Source organism: Bos indicus x Bos taurus, chromosome 8 (assembly GCF_003369695.1).
Source record: "Bos indicus x Bos taurus breed Angus x Brahman F1 hybrid chromosome 8, Bos_hybrid_MaternalHap_v2.0, whole genome shotgun sequence".
Lineage (NCBI taxonomy): Eukaryota > Metazoa > Chordata > Mammalia > Artiodactyla > Bovidae > Bos > Bos indicus x Bos taurus.
Window position 1 is genome coordinate 76373920 of NC_040083.1, and position 16938 is coordinate 76390857.

Consider the following 16938-nt stretch of genomic DNA (forward strand, 5'->3'; position numbering starts at 1 on the left):
AGTGTATTTTCTAATTTCCCTTATGATTTCTTATTTGCTCTACTGGTTGTTTAAAAGTATGTTTAATTTTCACATGTTGGTGAATATCATATTTCCTTTAGTTACTGATATCTAATTGTGGTACCCTGTTTACAGCATATAGTTGGGTAATTCTGTCAATATCTATCTCTTAATTGGAGTGTTTGGTTCACTAACACAATATAATTTCTGAAAATACTTGCATTGACATGTTTCTGTTTGCATTCTGTATGTCTTTTGTCTTTTGTTTCTCTCTTCTTCCATTACTACCATCTCTTTGTACTAAATATTTATTTTCGAGTGACTGCTTTAATTTCCCTATCATTTATTTTCCATATGACTTCGAGTCATTTTCTTGGTGGTTTCCCTCGGGGATTACAATTAATATCTGCCTCTTTTTCTCTCTCCTTTCCTTCTGGGAATTCCATTATTTTTATGTTAGTATACTTGATGGTGTCTCACAGACGTCTTGGGTTTTGTTCGTATTAAAATTTATTGTTTTTATTTCTCTTTCTTAGACTGGCTAATCTCAACGTATTTTCAAATTTACTCATTCTTTCTGCTAGTTTAGATCTGCTCTTGAGCCCCTCCAGTGATTTTTTCATTTCAGTTATTGTATTTTTCAAATCCAAATTTTCTGTTTAGTTCATTTTATAATTTATATCTCTACTGATGATATTTAGGAAAGACATTAATCTCATACTTTTATTTAGTTCTTTAGGCATGATTCAGACATGATTGAGATAGCTGATTTAAAATCTTTGTCTGTTAAGTCAAACATCTGACCTCTTTCAGGGTCAGTGTTTATTTGTTCCTTTTATCCCCTTGTTTATGGGCCATGTTTTTTGTTGAAAAATGTACATTTTAAATAATATATTGTGGAAGTTTTGGAATTCAGAAATCCCTCTCCTCATAGTCTGTTGTTATTGCTGTTTGTTGTTTATTTAGTGGCTCTACTGAACTTATGTTAAATCTGTATTCTTTGTCAGCTACTGAAATCTCTGCTTGCTCAGGTTAGTTCCAGCTAATAATTGGACAATTTCTCTAAATGTTGGTAACCAATCTCCCAGGTTTTTTTTTTTTTTTTTTTTGCTGAGGGACAATGTGTGTGTGTGTGTGTGAATGATTGTATGAATGTGTGTCTTTAACATTCAGCCAGACAGTTGACAGCTCTGCTTTAACTTTCACTTCTTGCTTGCCAAAAGCCTTAGGTGAGAATTTAGAACTTTCTCAGATCTCTCTAGGACATGTTCACAGCCCTGTGTATGCTGTAAGCTCATGGTTTTCTAGATTCCTAGTAATATATCAATGGCACCCCACTCCAGTACTCTTGCCTGGAAAATCCCATGGATGGAGGAGCCTGGTAGGCTGTAGTTCATGGGGTTGCTAGGAGTCGGATACAACTGAGCGACTTCACTTTCACTTTCATGCATTGGAGAAGGAAATGGCAACCCACTCCAGTGTTCTTGCCTGGAGAATCCCAGGGATGGGGGAGCCTGGTGGGCTGCTGTCTCTGGGGTTGCACAGAGTCGGACACGACTGAAGCGATTTGGCAGCAGTAATATATTAGAGCTTTTCAAAGGCTCAATGGGCATCTCATTCCCCAGAGTTTCTTTTTTTTTTTTTCTTTTCAGGTTTTTAATAAGCCTGTTGTTTACCACAATTATTCACTGCCTCAGGCAGCCTTTAAACAATTGACTCTAAATGTATTGTACAAGTGTCCTTGGGGGAAAAAGCTTTTCTCTCTCAGGGCAAGCTCTGAGCCAGGTCACATCAAGACAGGATTGCAAGGGGAGTCGTTCAGGGAAGCACTAGGTAGGTCAGATAATGACAGTTCTCTGATAATGAGGCTTGGAAGGAGCTCCACCTTATTTTGCCGCCTTGTGGCTTTCACACTGCTAGTTTTCATCGTCAGTATTATGCAAAGAATCCAAACCCATGGAAGAAAGCTTAAAAAAGAAAGTTACAAAGAACAAAATAAAAATTACTCACACAATCCTACTATACAAGAATAATCAATGTTAATTCTGAATTTTTTTAAAAATTGAAAAATGCTAAATCCTTCAATGTTGGAGAAGGCAATGGCAACCCACTCCAGCACTCTTGCCTGGAAAATCCCATGGATGGAGGAGCCTGGTAGGCTGCAGTCCATGGGGTCGCTAAGAGTCAGACATGACTTCACTTGCACTTTTCACTTTCATGCATTGGAGAAGGAAATGGCAACCCACTCCAGTGTTCTTGCCTGGAGAATCCCAGGGATGGAGCCTGATGGACTGCTGTCTATGGGGTTGCACAGAGTCGGACACGACTGACGTGATTTAGCAGTAGCAAATCCTTCAATGTGGGGCAAAGGTACTGGGCAGGAGGTTTCTCAGAGTGTTCTGCTTTATGGTTTCTCACAATAAAAATATCCCCATTGACCATCACCCGAAGCTTTCTGCCTTCATGGTCTGACCACCCCTAACCTTCTTCCTGGCAGCACTGAGCTCTCATTTTGGGGACACCCTACATTCCCTGGCTACATGACTTCTCTCCCTGTTACTATTTCACGCCTCTGTGTTGCCTCCAAGCATCCAGTTATTCTGATACACAGCCTCACAGTTCTGTCCCTGACCCGCTGTTGCCCATCCCAGAGGCCACTTGGCATGGTCCACTGCCCCAGCCTGACAACATTAAAAGTCAGTCCTCTTTTCCACTGTGTTGGTTTTTGGCTTCTCTAAATAGCATGGCTATCAGATCTCTGGCCTCCAGGCCACAGGTCCTGCCAGAGGATTAAGTTTCCAAAAGTTTGGCTTGTAATATCCAGATCAAATTTAAATTGGGTGCAGACTGCTCCATTCACTGGAATCCTCATGGTCTGCCCCTGCTCCTCCCCCTCAAAGGAGATCTCTAACCTTGGATAAATCCTTTTGCAAACATGCCAGTTCTTGCTTGAAGGAGAGAGTCTGTGTTCTTCAGGGGAGAATTCCATAAATAGTGCCATCATCTGCTCTAAGGACAAGAGAAAGGCATGTCCTCTATTCTCTCAGACATTTCTTTCTACATGAGCAGGACTGAGCTTCCTTTGATCTCTGCCTCTTTGCTTGACTAAGGTTTTCCGTTATTTGCAACTGAGCTTCTAGCAAAATGAATTTCTCACAGTTTTACCTGACCATATATCTTTTGAAGAAAATTACCTCCTGTCCACCATCAAAAGCCAACACTGGAGGCCTTCTCACTATTTGAGAGCTGACTGCCTTCTACTCATACTTCTCATTATTAATTGTTCAGGTGACCCTGAAAATGAAACCAGTTATTCTCCGCAACCCCTGCTGCTAAGTTCTGCTATGTACTAAGGAAGATCTGGCTCCAAATATTAGCTCTATCACTTCCTGCCTATGTGAGCTTGGATGGGGCATTTGAGAAATTTGTGAGTGTCAGTTTCTTTGTTTGTAACACAAACCAGAAAAAAAAAAAAAGCATGGCACAAAGAAGTAGATCTGCAGAGTCTAAAGGATGCATCAGAGTAATGGTCAACACAACACATGTGCATGAGCAAGTTTATTTCATAACTGGAGAAGAACCACCAAAGAGATGAGAAGAAATAGTATCTCGCACTCACACGAGGCAGACAATAGTGCCTGTTCCCATAAGTAAGACCAAAAAACTCATAACTCATGGGGCTTTTAGTAAAACATACAGACTGGGATAAAATATTTCTAGGTGTATATGTGATATGTAATGTCCACGATGTATAAAGAACTCTCAAAACTCAATAATTAGGAAACAAGAAACCTCATAAAAAATGGGTGAAAGATTTGAATTCATGCTAAACCAAGGAAGGTGTATGAATGACAATATTCTTAACACAATTAGTCATTAGGAAAATGAACAGTGAAAACTATAGTTAGATACCGCCATACACTATTCAGTTCAGTTCAGTCGCTCAGTCTTGTCCGACTCTTTGCGACCCCATGAATCGCAGCATGCCAGGCCTCCCTGTCCATCACCAACTCCCAGAGTTCACTCAGACTCACGTCCATCGAGTCAGTGATGCCATCCATCCATCTCATCCTCTGTCGTCCCCTTCTCCTCCTGCCCCCAATCCCTCCCAGCATCAGAGTCTTTTCAAATGAGTCAGCTCTTCGCATCAGGTGGCCAAAGTATAGGAGTTTCAGCTTCAGCATCAGTCCTTCCAATGAACACCCAGGACTGATCTCCTTTAGGATGGACTGGTTGGATTTTTTTCCTGGATTGTGCCTTGGGTATTGTATCCAAAGTCATCACCATATTACCCAATTTCATGTAGGTTTTCTCCTGTGTTGTCTTCTAGTGTTTTATATTGGTTTGTGGTCCATTTTGAGTTAATTTTTAAAAATTTATTTTGTTGAAATATAGCTGATTTATCGGAGAAGGCAATGGCACCCCACTCCAGTACTCTTGCCTGGAAAATCCCATGGGTGGAGGAGCCTGGTAGGGTTCAGTCCATGGGGTCGCAAAGAGTCGGACATGACTGAGCGACTTCCCTTTCACTTTTCACTTTCATGCATTGGAGAAGGAAATGGCAACCCACTCCAGTGTTCTTGCCTGGAGAATCCCAGGGGCGGGGGAGCCTGGTGGACTGCCGTCTATGGGGTCGCACAGAGTCGGACGTGACTGAAGTGACTTAACAGCAGGAGCTGATTTATATTTTGAGTTAATTTTTGTAAACAGTGTATATTCTCTGCCTAGGTTCTTTTTTGCAAGTGGATGTCCTGTTGTTCCTGCACTATTTGTTAAAAAGATTGTCTTTGCTCTACTGTATTGTCTTAGCTTTGTCAAAGAGAAGTTTAAGTAAATTTATTTGGTTCTATTTTGGGTCTCTCTGTTCTATTCCATTAATCCCCTTGTCTATTCTTTCACCAGTACCAAATAGTCTTAATTACCATAGCTTTATAGTAAGAGTTGAACTCAGGTAGTATCAGCCAGCCAAGTTTTTTCGTCTGCTTCTATAGTGTATTGACTATTCTGGGTCTTAAATGCTGGACTGGAAGAAACACAAACTGGAATCAAGATTGCCAGGAGAAATATCAATAACCTCAGATATGCAGATGACACCACCCTTATGGCAGAAAGTGAAGAGGAACTAAAAAGCCTCTTGATGAAAGTGAAAGTGGAGAGTGAAAAAGTTGGCTTAAAGCTCAACATTCAGAAGATCATGGCATCCGGTCCCATCACTTCATGGGAAATAGATGGAGAAACAGTGGAAACAGTGTCAGACTTTATTTTTCTGGGCTCCAAAATCACTACAGATGGTGACTGCAGCCATGAAATTAAAAGACGCTTACTCCTTGGAAGGAAAGTTATGACCAACTAGATAGCATATTGAAAAGCAGAGAATTACTTTGCCAACAAAGGTTCGTCTAGTCAAGGCTGATGGTTTTTCCAGGTGGTCATGTATGGATGTGAGAGTTGGACTGTGAAGAAGGCTGAGCACCGAAGAATTGATGCTTTTGAACTGTGGTGTTGGAGAAGACTCTTGAGAGTCCCTTGGACTGCAAGGAGATCCAACCAGTCCATTCTGAAGGAGATCAGCCCTGGCATTTCTTTGGAAGGAACGATGCCTAAGCTGAAACTCCAGTACATTTGGCCACCTCATGCGAAGAGTTGACTCACTGGAAAAGACTCTGATGCTGGGATGGATTGGGGGCAGGAGGAGAAGGGGACGCCAGAGGATGAGATGGCTGGATGGCATCATTGACTCGATGGACGTGAGTCTGAGTGAACTCCAGGAGTTGGTGATGGACAGGGAGGCCTGGCGTGCTGCGATTCATGGGGTCGCAAAGAGTCAGACGCGACTGAGCAACTGATCTGATCGCCCTCTACATATAATCTTCATAATAAGTTTGTCAATATCATGAAATAACTTGCTGGGATTTTGACTGAATCTATAAATCAAGTTGGGGAGAATTTATACATTGACAAAATTGAGTGTTCCTATCCATAAACATGGAGAAGGCAATGGCACCCCACCCCAGTACTTTTGCCTGGAAAATCCCATGGATGGAGAAGCCTGGTAGGCTGCAGTCCATGGGGTCGCTAGAGTCGGACAGGACTGAGTGACTTCACTTTCACTTTTCACTTTCATGCATTGGAGAAGGAAATGGCAACCCACTCCAGTGTTCTTGCCTGGAGAATCCCAGGGATGGGGAAGCCTGGTGGGCTGCCGTCTATGGGGTTGCACAGAGTCGGACCCGACTGAAGTGACTTAGCAGCAGCAGCAGCAGCATCATCCATAAACATGGAATATCTCCCCATTTATTTATTTTTTCCTTGATTCCATTCATCAGAGTTTGTTAATTTTCCTCACATATCATCTATGTGGTAAAGAATCTGCCTACCAATGCAGGAGATGCAAGAGATGCAGGTTTGATCCCTGGGTTGGGAAGATCCTCTGGAGTAGGCAACCTCTGAAATGGCAACCCACTCCAGTATTCTTGCCTTGAAAATTCCATAGATAGAGGAGCCTGGTGGTCTACAGTCCATAGGGTCTCAAAGAGTCAGACATGACTGAGCCACTGAGCACAGCACAATGTAAATTAAAAATGTATTTTAAATTTCAAGTTCAATTTGTCCACTGATATATAAGAAAGCAATCAACTTGTATATTAATCTGTATCCTGCTTTCTTGCTATAATTGTCTATTACTTCCAGGAGGGATTTTGGCTATTCTTCAGGATTTTTTTTTTTTTTTTTTTACATAGACTATCATGTCACCTGAGAACAAAGACAGTTTTATGTCTTCCTTCCAAATCTGTATACTTTGTATTTCTTTTCTGTGTCTTACTGCATTGGCTAGAACTGTCAGTATGATGTTGAAAAGGAGTGCTGAGAGGGGATAATCTTGCCTAGCACCTGATCTCAGTGGGAAAGCTTCAAGTTTTTCACCGTTAAGTATGATGTTAGTTATAGATTCTTTATATCTATTCTTCGTCAAATTGAGGTTCCCCTCTAGTTTTCTGAGAGTTTTAATCATTAATGAGTGTTGAATTTTGTTAAAAATTTTTTTCTGCATCTATTAATACGACTGTGATTTTTTTTTTTTTTTGCCTATTGATGTGATAGATTATATTATTTTGGATGTTGAGCCAGCTTTCCATAATGAGGATAAATCTCCCTTGTATAAAGTTCTTTTTATACATTGTTACATTAAGTTTGCTAATATTTTGTTGATGGTTTTTATATCTGTGCTCATGAGAGAGATTGGTGAGTAGTTTTTTTACAATACCTTTGGTTTTGGTATCAGAGTGATTCTGACCACATAAAATGATTTAGGACTTATTCCTTTTGCTTCTAAACTCAGAGATTGTAGAGAATTAATGTAATTTCTTAATTAAACTTTTGGTAGAATTCATCAATGAACCTATCTGGACCAGGTGCTTTCGCTTTTGGAAAGTTATTAGTTAGTTATTTGATTTCTTTAATAAATACAGGCCTACTCAGATTATTTTTTTGTGATTTTTAGCAGGTTGTGTCTTTCAAGAAATTTGTCTATTTCATCTACTTTAATTTGTGGGCATGGTGGTGTTCATAGTATTTTGTTATCTTTTCAATGTCCACAGATTGATATAATTCTGATATTAGTTATTTAGTCCACAGATTCTGATAGTAGTAATTTGCATATTCTCTCTTCCTCTCTTTTTTAGTTAGCATGTCTAGAAGCGTACTGATTTTATTGATTCTTTTCAGAGAATCAGTTTTTGCTTTCATCAATTCAGCTAGCTATTATTTAAATTTTATTTAAAACAAAGAATTAGTAATGACCTGACCTGCAGAAGATTTGTCACACTGTAATTAGGATCATTTACTTTCTCAATTATACAGAAAAGGCTTCATTAAATCCTAGATACTGATTTTAACTTTTACACATTCTCCTTCACTTAGAGCCACTGTATTTAACCCAATCTAGTCACCAAAGTTTGAGAAAATAAAAATATTAGCAAAAAGATACCTTCCTCCCTTCTTTATAAAGGAAGAGAAAATGTTATCTGTAAGATAGACTCTTTATCATTAGATGGTTTTAAATTCTTCAAAGAAAAGGAAAAATTAGCCCATGTGCATTTGATTTTCACACTTAAAATCTAGACCTCAGTTCTAGTCATTAAAGGATTCTCTTCCAATGTTTCCTCCCTCCATTGTTTTAACACAGTCAAGTTCAGTGACATATTTGTCAATATGTCAATTCAGTGAGCCCACATTTGCTGGGCTCAGTGTGAAATTATAATGTGGAGCCCCTTGTTCAAAACACAGGGGGAAAGTGTAGTTGGAGTCACAAAATATAAAAGTTTTTCTTTTAAAAACATTTTATTATAAAACAAGTGATAGATGAGTAACAACATTTATGTATTTCAACAAGTAATATTACAAATTGTGGAAAATAATAGTTTGGTGCCATGATTTCATATAATAAAATAACAGTGCCCTTTATATATCAATATAAATATATCTTGTTTGCAACATAATTTTTTAAGCTTCACTTTTCTGCAAATTCATTTATTAAACCATTAAAACTTATTTTAGCAACTTCATTTTCAGTTGATATAATTGAAAGTAACATCATAGCTTTTAACAAATGCAAGATCACAAGTAATTTTTGATAACTTTTAATTTTGAAAAGGATCTCTGTTGATGCAACTGTTATTGGTACTTTTACGAGTATTTCATAGGCTTTAACAACTTTACAATAGTTCTGATCCGTTATTTTGAAGTAGAAATTCAAATATCTCTTAGAACTGGTGGTTCTTCTAGAAAATTTTTTCTGAAATGTTTTAACTTTTCCCGCAAATCAGTTTTTTGTAAGTTTGATTATAGGTTTAAATGTATATATATAATGGTATTTTCCTTTTTTTTCTGACCTTTCCTATAACTTGCAGAGATTGTACGAGAATCTAAAAGTGGTTTCATGATTTGTATGGAATTTAAAATGCCTGTTTATGCGTTCTAATATTATATCTTCAGTCACAAGAAAAAATTATGTTACACTTATCCGTTAGTAGCCAGCCCATGCAAGGTGGTTTTTTTTTTTTTTTTTTTTTTAATGAAAATAGTGTCATTTTTGGTGAAATGTGAGGATCTTTAAATTTAATTTCTATTTCCAAGCCTTTGGATATTTATTTTGCAATGTTCAGTGATTTTCAATACCAGTGACTGTAAATTCTTTGAAAACTCCTAATTAGTCTCTGATCTAGTTTATTGCAATATCCATGTATACACTTTTATGTTATAATTAGTTAATGACAAAGTATACGACCTAAGTGGCAGGTCTTTTGTCCCATCACTCAGACCAGAGTTAATACCTGGGCCAATCCAAGAAAAAAAATCATGTATGGTGACAAAATCAATTAGAATTATTGTGATCATTTGTAGTATGTACACATATCAAATCATTATTTTGTACCCCTGAAAATAACATAATGTTGTATGTGAACTATACTTCAGTTTTAAATTTTATTTATTTTTTATTTTATTTTTTAACTTTACAATATTGTATTGGTTTGCCATATATGAGCATGAATCTGCCACAGGTATACACATGTTCCCATCCTGAACCATCCTCCCTCCTCCCTCCCTGAACCATCCCTCTGGGTCATCCCAGTGCAGCAGCCCCAAGCATCCAGTATCATGCATTGAACCTGGACTGGCGACTCATTTCATGTATGATATTATACATGTCTCAATCCCATTCTTCCAAATCATCCCACCCTCTCCCTCTCCCACAGAGTCCAAAATACTGTTCTATACATCAGTGTCTCTTTTGCTATCTCGTATACAGGGTTATTGTTACCATCTTTCTAAATTCCGTATATATGCGTTAGTATACTGTATTGGTGTTTTTATTTCTGGCTTACTTCACTCTGTATAATAGGCTCCAGTTTCATCCACCTCATTAGAACTGATTCAAATGTATTCTTTTTAATGGCTGAGTAATACTCCATTGTGTATATGTACCACAGCTTTCTTATCCATTCATCTGCTGATGGACATCTAGGTTGCTTCCATGTCCTGGCTATTATAGACAGTGCTGCGATGAACATTGGGGTACATGTGTCTCTTTCCTTTCTGGTTTCCTCAGTGTGTATGCCCAGCAGTGGGATTGCTGGATCATAAGGCAGTTCTATTTCCAGTTTTTTTAAGGAATCTCCACACTGTTCTCCATAGTGGCTGTACTAGTTTGCATTCCCACCAACAGTGTAAGAGGGTTCCCTTTTCTCCACACCCTCTTCAGCATTTATTGCTTGTAGACTTTTGGATTGCAGCCATTCTGACTGGCGTGAAATGGTACCTCATAGTGGTTTTGATTTGCATTTCTCTGATAATGAGTGATGTTGAGCATCTTTTCATGTGTTTGTTAGCCATCTTATGTCTTCTTTGGAGAAATGTCTATTTAGTTCTTTGGCCCATTTTTTGATTGGGTCATTTACTTTTCTGGCTTTGAGCTGTAGGAGTTGCTTGTATATTTTTGAGATTAGTTGTTTGTCAGTTGCTTCATTTGCTATTATTTTCTCCCATTCTGAATGCTGTCTTTTCACCTTGCTTATAGTTTCCTTTGTTGTGCAGAAGCTTTTAATTAGGTCCCATTTGTTTATTTTTGCTTTTATTTCCAATATTCTGGGAGGTGGGTCACAGAGGATCCTGCTGTGATGTATGTTGGAGAGTGTTTTGCCTATGTTCTCCTCTAGGAGTTTTATAGTTTCTGGTTTTACGTTTAGATCTTTAATCCATTTTGAGTTTATTTTTGTGTATGGTGTTAGAAAGTGTTCTAGTTTCATTCTTTTACAATTGGTTGACCAGGTTTCCCAGCACCACTTGTTAAAGAAATTGTCTTTATCCATTGTATATTCTTGCCTCCTTTGTCAAAGATAAGGTGTCCATAGGTGCATGGATTTATCTCTGGGCTTTCTGTTTTGTTCCATTGATCTATATTTCTGTCTTTGTGCCAGTACCATACTGTCTTGATGACTGTGGCTTTGTAGTAGAGCCTGAAGTCACGCAGGTGATTCCTCCAGTTCCATTCTTCTTTCTCAAGATTGCTTTGTCTATTCGAGGTTTCTTGTATTTCCATACAAATTATGAAATTATCACTACAGATGGTGACTGCAGCCATGAAATTAAAAGACGCTTACTCCTTGGAAGGAAAGTTATGACCAACTAGATAGCATATTCAAAAGCAAAGACATTACTTTGCCAACAAAGGTTCGTCTAGTCAAGGCTATGGTTTTTCCGGTGGTCATGTATGGATATGAGAGTTGGACTGTGAAGAAGGCTGAGCGCTGCAGAATTGATGCTTTTGAACTGTGGTGTTAGAGAAGACTCTTGAGAGTCCCTTGGACTGCAAGGAGATCCAACCAGTCCATTCTGAAGGAGATCAGCCCTGGGATTTCTTTGGAAGGAATGATGCTGAAGCTGAAACTCCAGTACTTTGGCCACCTCATGCAAAGAGTTGACTCACTGGAAAAGACTCTGATGCTGGGAGGGATTGGGAGCAGGAGGAGAAGGGGACAACAGAGGATGAGATGGCTGGATGGCATCACTGACTCGATGGACGTGAGTCTGAGTGATCTCCAGGAGTTGGTGATAGACAGGGAGGCCTGGCGTGCTGTGATTCATGGGGTTGCAAAGAGTCGGACACGACTGAGTGACTGATCTGATCTGATATATAGGTCTTTAGTTTCTTTAGGTAGATTTATTCCTAAGTATTTTATTCTTTTCGTTGCAATGGTGAATGGAATTGTTTCCTTAATTTCTCTTTATATTTTCTCATTATTAGTGTATAGGAATGCAAGGGATTTCTGTGTGTTGATTTTATATCCTGCAACTTTACTATATTCATTGATTAGTTCTAGTAATTTTCTGGTGGAGACTTTAGGGTTTTCTATGTAGAGGATCATGTCATCTGCAAACAGTGAGAGTTTTACTTCTTCTTTTCCAATTTGGATTCCTTTTATTTCTTTTTCTGCTCTGATTGCTCTGGTCAAAACTTCCAAAACTATGTTGAATAGTAATGGTGAAAGTGGGCACCCTTGTCTTGTTCCTGACTTTAGGGGAAGTGCTTTCAATTTTTCACCATTGAGGATAATGTTTGCTGTGGGTTTGTCATATATAGCTTTTATTATGTTGAGGTATGTTCCTTCTATTCCTGCTTTCTGGAGAGTTTTTATCATAAATGGATGTTGAATTTTGTCAAAGGCTTTCTCTGCATCTATTGAGATAATCATATGGTTTTTATTTTTCAATTTGTTAATGTGGTTATTACATTGATTGATTTGTGGATATTGAAGAATCCTTGCATCCCTGGGATAAAGCCCACTTGGTCATGGTGTATGATCTTTTTAATGTGTTGTTGGATTCTGATTGCTAGAATTTTGTTAAGGATTTTTGCATCTATGTTCATCAGTGATATTGGCCTGTAGTTTTCTTTTTTTGTGGCATCTTTGTCAGGTTTTGGTATTAGGGTGATGGTGGCCTTGTAGAATGAGTTTGGAAGTTTTCCAGAAAATTGCAGAGGAAGGTAGAGTTTGAATAGGATAGGTGTTAGCTCTTCTCTAAATTTTTGGTAGAATTCAACTGTTAAGCCGTCTGGACCTGGGCTTTTGTTTGCTGGAAGACTTCTGATTTCAATTTCCGTGCTTGTGATGGGTCTGTTAAGATTTTCTATTTCTTCCTGGTCGAGTTTTGGAAAGTTGTACTTTTCTAGGAATTTGTCCATTTCTTCCACGTTGTCCATTTTATTGGCATGTAATTGCTGATAATAGTCTCTTATGATCCTTTGTATTTTTGTGTTGTCTGTTGTGATCTCTCCATTTTCATTTCTAATTTTATTGATTTGATTTTTCTCGCTTTGTATCTTGATGAGTCTGGCTAATGGTTTGTCAATTTTGTTTATCCTTTCAAAGAACCAGCTTTTGGCTTTGTTGATTTTTGCTATGGTCTGTTATGTTTTGCATTTATTTCTGCCCTAATTTTTAAGATTTCTTTCCTTCTACTAACCCTGGGGTTCTTAATTTCTTCCTTTTCTAGTTGCTTTAGGTGTAGAGTTAGGTTATTTATTTGACTTTTTTCTTGTTTCTTGAGGTATGCCTGTATTGCTATGAACTTTCCCCTTAGGACTGCTTTTACAGTGTCCCACAGGTTTTGGGTTGTTGTGTTTTCATTTTCATTTGTTTCTATGCAAATTTTAATTTCTTTTTTGATTTCTTCTGTGATTTGTTGTTTTTTCCACAGGGTGTTGTTCAGCCTCCATATGTTGGAATTTTTAATAGTTTTTCTCCTGTAGTTGAGATCTAATATTACTGCACTGTGGTCAGAAAAGATGCTTGGAATGATTTCAATTTTTTTGAATTTACCAAGGCTAGATTTACGGCCCAGGATGTGATCTATCCTGGAGAAGGTTCCATGTGCGCTTGAGAAAAAGGTGAAATTCATTGTTTTGGGATGAAATGTCCTATAGATATCAATTAGGTCCAACTGGTCTATTATATCTTTTAAAGTTTGTGTTTCCTTGTTAATTTTCTGTTTAGTTGATCTATCCATAGGTGTGAGTGGGGTATTAAAGTCTCCCACTATTATTGTGTTATTGTTAATTTCCCCTTTCATACTTGTTAGCATTTGTCTTACATATTGTGGTGCTCCCGTGTTGGGTGCATATATATTTATAATTGTTATATCTTTTTCTTGGATTGATCCTTTGATCATTATGTAGTGACCATCTTTGTCTCTTTTCACAGCCTTTGTTTTAAAGTCTATTTTATCTGATATGAGTATTGCTACTCCTGCTTTCTTTTGGTCCCTATTTGCATGGAAAATCTTTTTCCAGCCCTTCACTTTGAGTGTGTATATGTCCCCTGTTTTGAGGTGGGTCTCTTATAGACAATATATGTAGGGGTCTTGTTTTTGTATCCATTCAGCCAGTCTTTGTCTTTTGGTTGGGGCATTCAACCCATTTACATTTAAGGTAATTACTGATAAGTATGATCCCGTTGCCATTTACTTTATTGTTTTGGGTTCGAGTTTATACACTCTTTTTGTGTTTCCTGTCTAGAGAATATCCTTTAGTATTTGTTGCAGAGCTGGTTTGGTGGTGCTGAATTCTCTCAGCTTTTGCTTGTCTGAAAAGCTTTTGGTTTCTCCTTCATATTTGAATGAGATCCTTGCTGGGTAAAATAATCTGGGCTGTAGGTTATTTTCTTTCATCACTTTAAGTATGTCTTGCCATTCCCTCCTGGCTTGAAGAGTTTCTATTGAAAGATCAGCTGTTATCCTTATGGGACTTCCCTTGTGTGTTATTTGTTGTTTTTCCCTTGCTGCTTTTAATATTTGTTCTTTGTGTTTGATCTTTGTTAATTTGATTAATATGTGTCTTGGGCTGTTTCGCCTTGGGTTTATCCTGTTGGGGACTCTCTGGGTTTCTTGGACTTGGGTGATTATTTCCTTCCCCATTTTAGGGAAGTTTTCCACTATTATCTCCTCAAGTATTTTCTCATGGTCTGTCTTTTTGTCTTCTTCTGGAACCCCTATGATTCGAATGTTGTAGCGTTTAATATTGTCCTGGAGGTCTCTGAGATTGTCCTCATTTCTTTTAATTCGTTTTTCTTTTATCCTCTCTGATTCATTTATTTCTACCATTCTATCTTCTAATTCACTAATCCTGTCTTCTGCCTCTATTATTCTACTATTTGTTGCCTCCAGAGTGTTTTTGATGTCATTTATTGCATTATTCATTATATATTGACTCTTTTATTTCTTCTAGGTCCTTGTTAAACCTTTCTTGCATCTTCTCAATCCTTGTCTCCAGGCTATTTATCTGTGATTCCATTTCGATTTCAAGATTTTGGATCAATTTCACTATCATTATTCGGAATTCTTTATCAGGTAGATTCCCTATCTCTTCCTCTTTTGTTTGGTTTGGTGGGCATTTATCCTGTTCCTTTACCTGCTGGGTATTCCTCTGTCTCTTCATCTTGTTTAAATTGCTGAGTTTGGGGTGTCCTTTCTGTATTCTGGCAGTTTGTAGAGTTCTCTTTATTGTGGTGATTTCCTCGCTGTGTGTGGGTTTGTACAGGTGGCTTGTCAAGGTTTCTTGGTTAGGGAAGCTTGTGTCGGTGTTCTGGTGGGTGGTTCTGGACTTCTTCTCTCTGGAGTGCAATGAAGTGTCCAGTAATGAGGTATGAGATGTCTATGGTTTTGGGGTGACTTTGGGCAGCCTGTATCTTGGAGCTCAGGGCTGTGTTCCTGTGTTGCTGGAGAATTTGCTAGGTATGTCTTGCTCTGGAACTTGTTGGCCCTTGTGTGGTGCTTGGTTTCAGTGTAGGTATGGAGGCGTTTGATGAGCTCCTGTCAATTAATGTTCCTTGGAGTCAGGAGTTCCCTGGAGTCAGGGTTTGGTGGGCCTGCATTTTGTGCTCTTCCCAGGTCGGAGCAGCTCAGGTGATGAGGTGTTTGGTGAGCGCGGTCGCTGCGATTTATCGCCTCCCTGCCGCTCGGTTTTCTGGGTGTACAACCGGCACACCTTCTTAGGCGGATGTTGACCATCCAGAACCCCAAGAAGTCTTAGTTAGCAAAGAAGCCTGCTTACAGTTTTGTAGATAATGTCTTTTGGGGGCTGCGATTGCCCCCTTCCAGCTCTGGCTGCCTGTCACCGGAGGGGGATGGTCTGCAGCCGGCTATCTCTGTTCAGTCCTTTGTTCTGTGCGCGGGCCTGGCGTTGTCTTAGGTTAGGGCTAGCTTTTCGCGTGGTAGTTATCCCACAGTCTGGTTTGCTAGCCCAAGTTAGTTCACTCAGATAGCGCTCAGGGCTTCAGGCCAGCTCCTTACTCTAAGCGATGCAGCCCGCGTCTCCCTGCCCAGCCCCCGCTTGCTAGTGGCGGGTACAGGCATCTGCGCAGCTTCTCCGCTGGGGGAGTTACTGTTGGGCTCGTAATCTGTGGGTTTTAATTGTTTATTTTTCCTCCCTGTTATGTTGCCCTCTGTGCTTCCAAGGCTCCGCACAGACTCAGCAGTGAGAGTGTTTCCTGGTGTTCGGAAACTTCTCTCTTTTTAAGACTCCCTTCCTGGGACGGAGCTCCGTGCCTCCCTCTTTTGTCTCTTTTTTTGTCTTATATTTTTTCCTACCTCCTTTTGAAGACAATGGGCTTCTTTTCTGGGTGCCTGATGTCCTCTGCCGGCTTTCAGAAGTTGTTTTGTGGAATTTACTCGGCGTTTAAATGTTCTTTTGATGAATTTGTGGGGGAGAAACCAGTCTCCCCGTCCTATTCCTCTGCCATCTTAGCTCCTCCCCCAGTTTTAAAATTTTAATTTAAAAGAGTAATAATAGTTCCTACTTAATAGGATTATTGTGAGGGTTAATTAACTGTAAAGTGCTTTAAAAAAATATCTGTGCTGATGCTTCAGAGATGGGCTCCAGGGACCAAGTGGCAAGCTGGCCTCGCACCACAGGTTGTAGTGCTGTCCCTATGCAAAGCCTCCTTTCTCCCAGGGCCAGCTTCCACTGCAGCTGCCTGCATTGCCATGATCTGGGCTTAGGTTCTGGTGCACAGAGTCTCCTCAGGAGACCCTCAGGGACACCTGGGGTTTCAGTCTGCCGTGTGTGTGTGTGTGTGTGTGTGTGTGTGTGTGTGTGTGTGCATGCGTGTGCCCATGTTCCTGGCACTCAGACCAAATGCTCAGTATCCATGGTGCCCACTGTTGCCTGACTGATCTCCTGCACATTTTGTTATCTTATTGGAGTACACTGACATAACACAAGTTCTAGGATGATATTAAGAATTTCATGATGTGCAAGCAGAGCATTAAACCAAACCTTTGAGAGCAGGGCCCTGTTCAAGTTCACAGATCACACGTGTGCCTGTGAAACCACTCCTGAATCCAGTAGTTCTCAGGTGTCATCTTGCTCCTCAGGGTGGGCTA

At 39.3% G+C, this 16938-nt stretch overlaps 1 long non-coding RNA gene across 4 annotated transcripts in view; it reads left to right on the top strand.

Moving 5' to 3' along the window:
* LOC113897390 overlaps positions 1-16938 on the top strand; it is a 102465-nt gene that overhangs the window by 20332 nt on the left and 65195 nt on the right. The window lies entirely within an intron of this gene.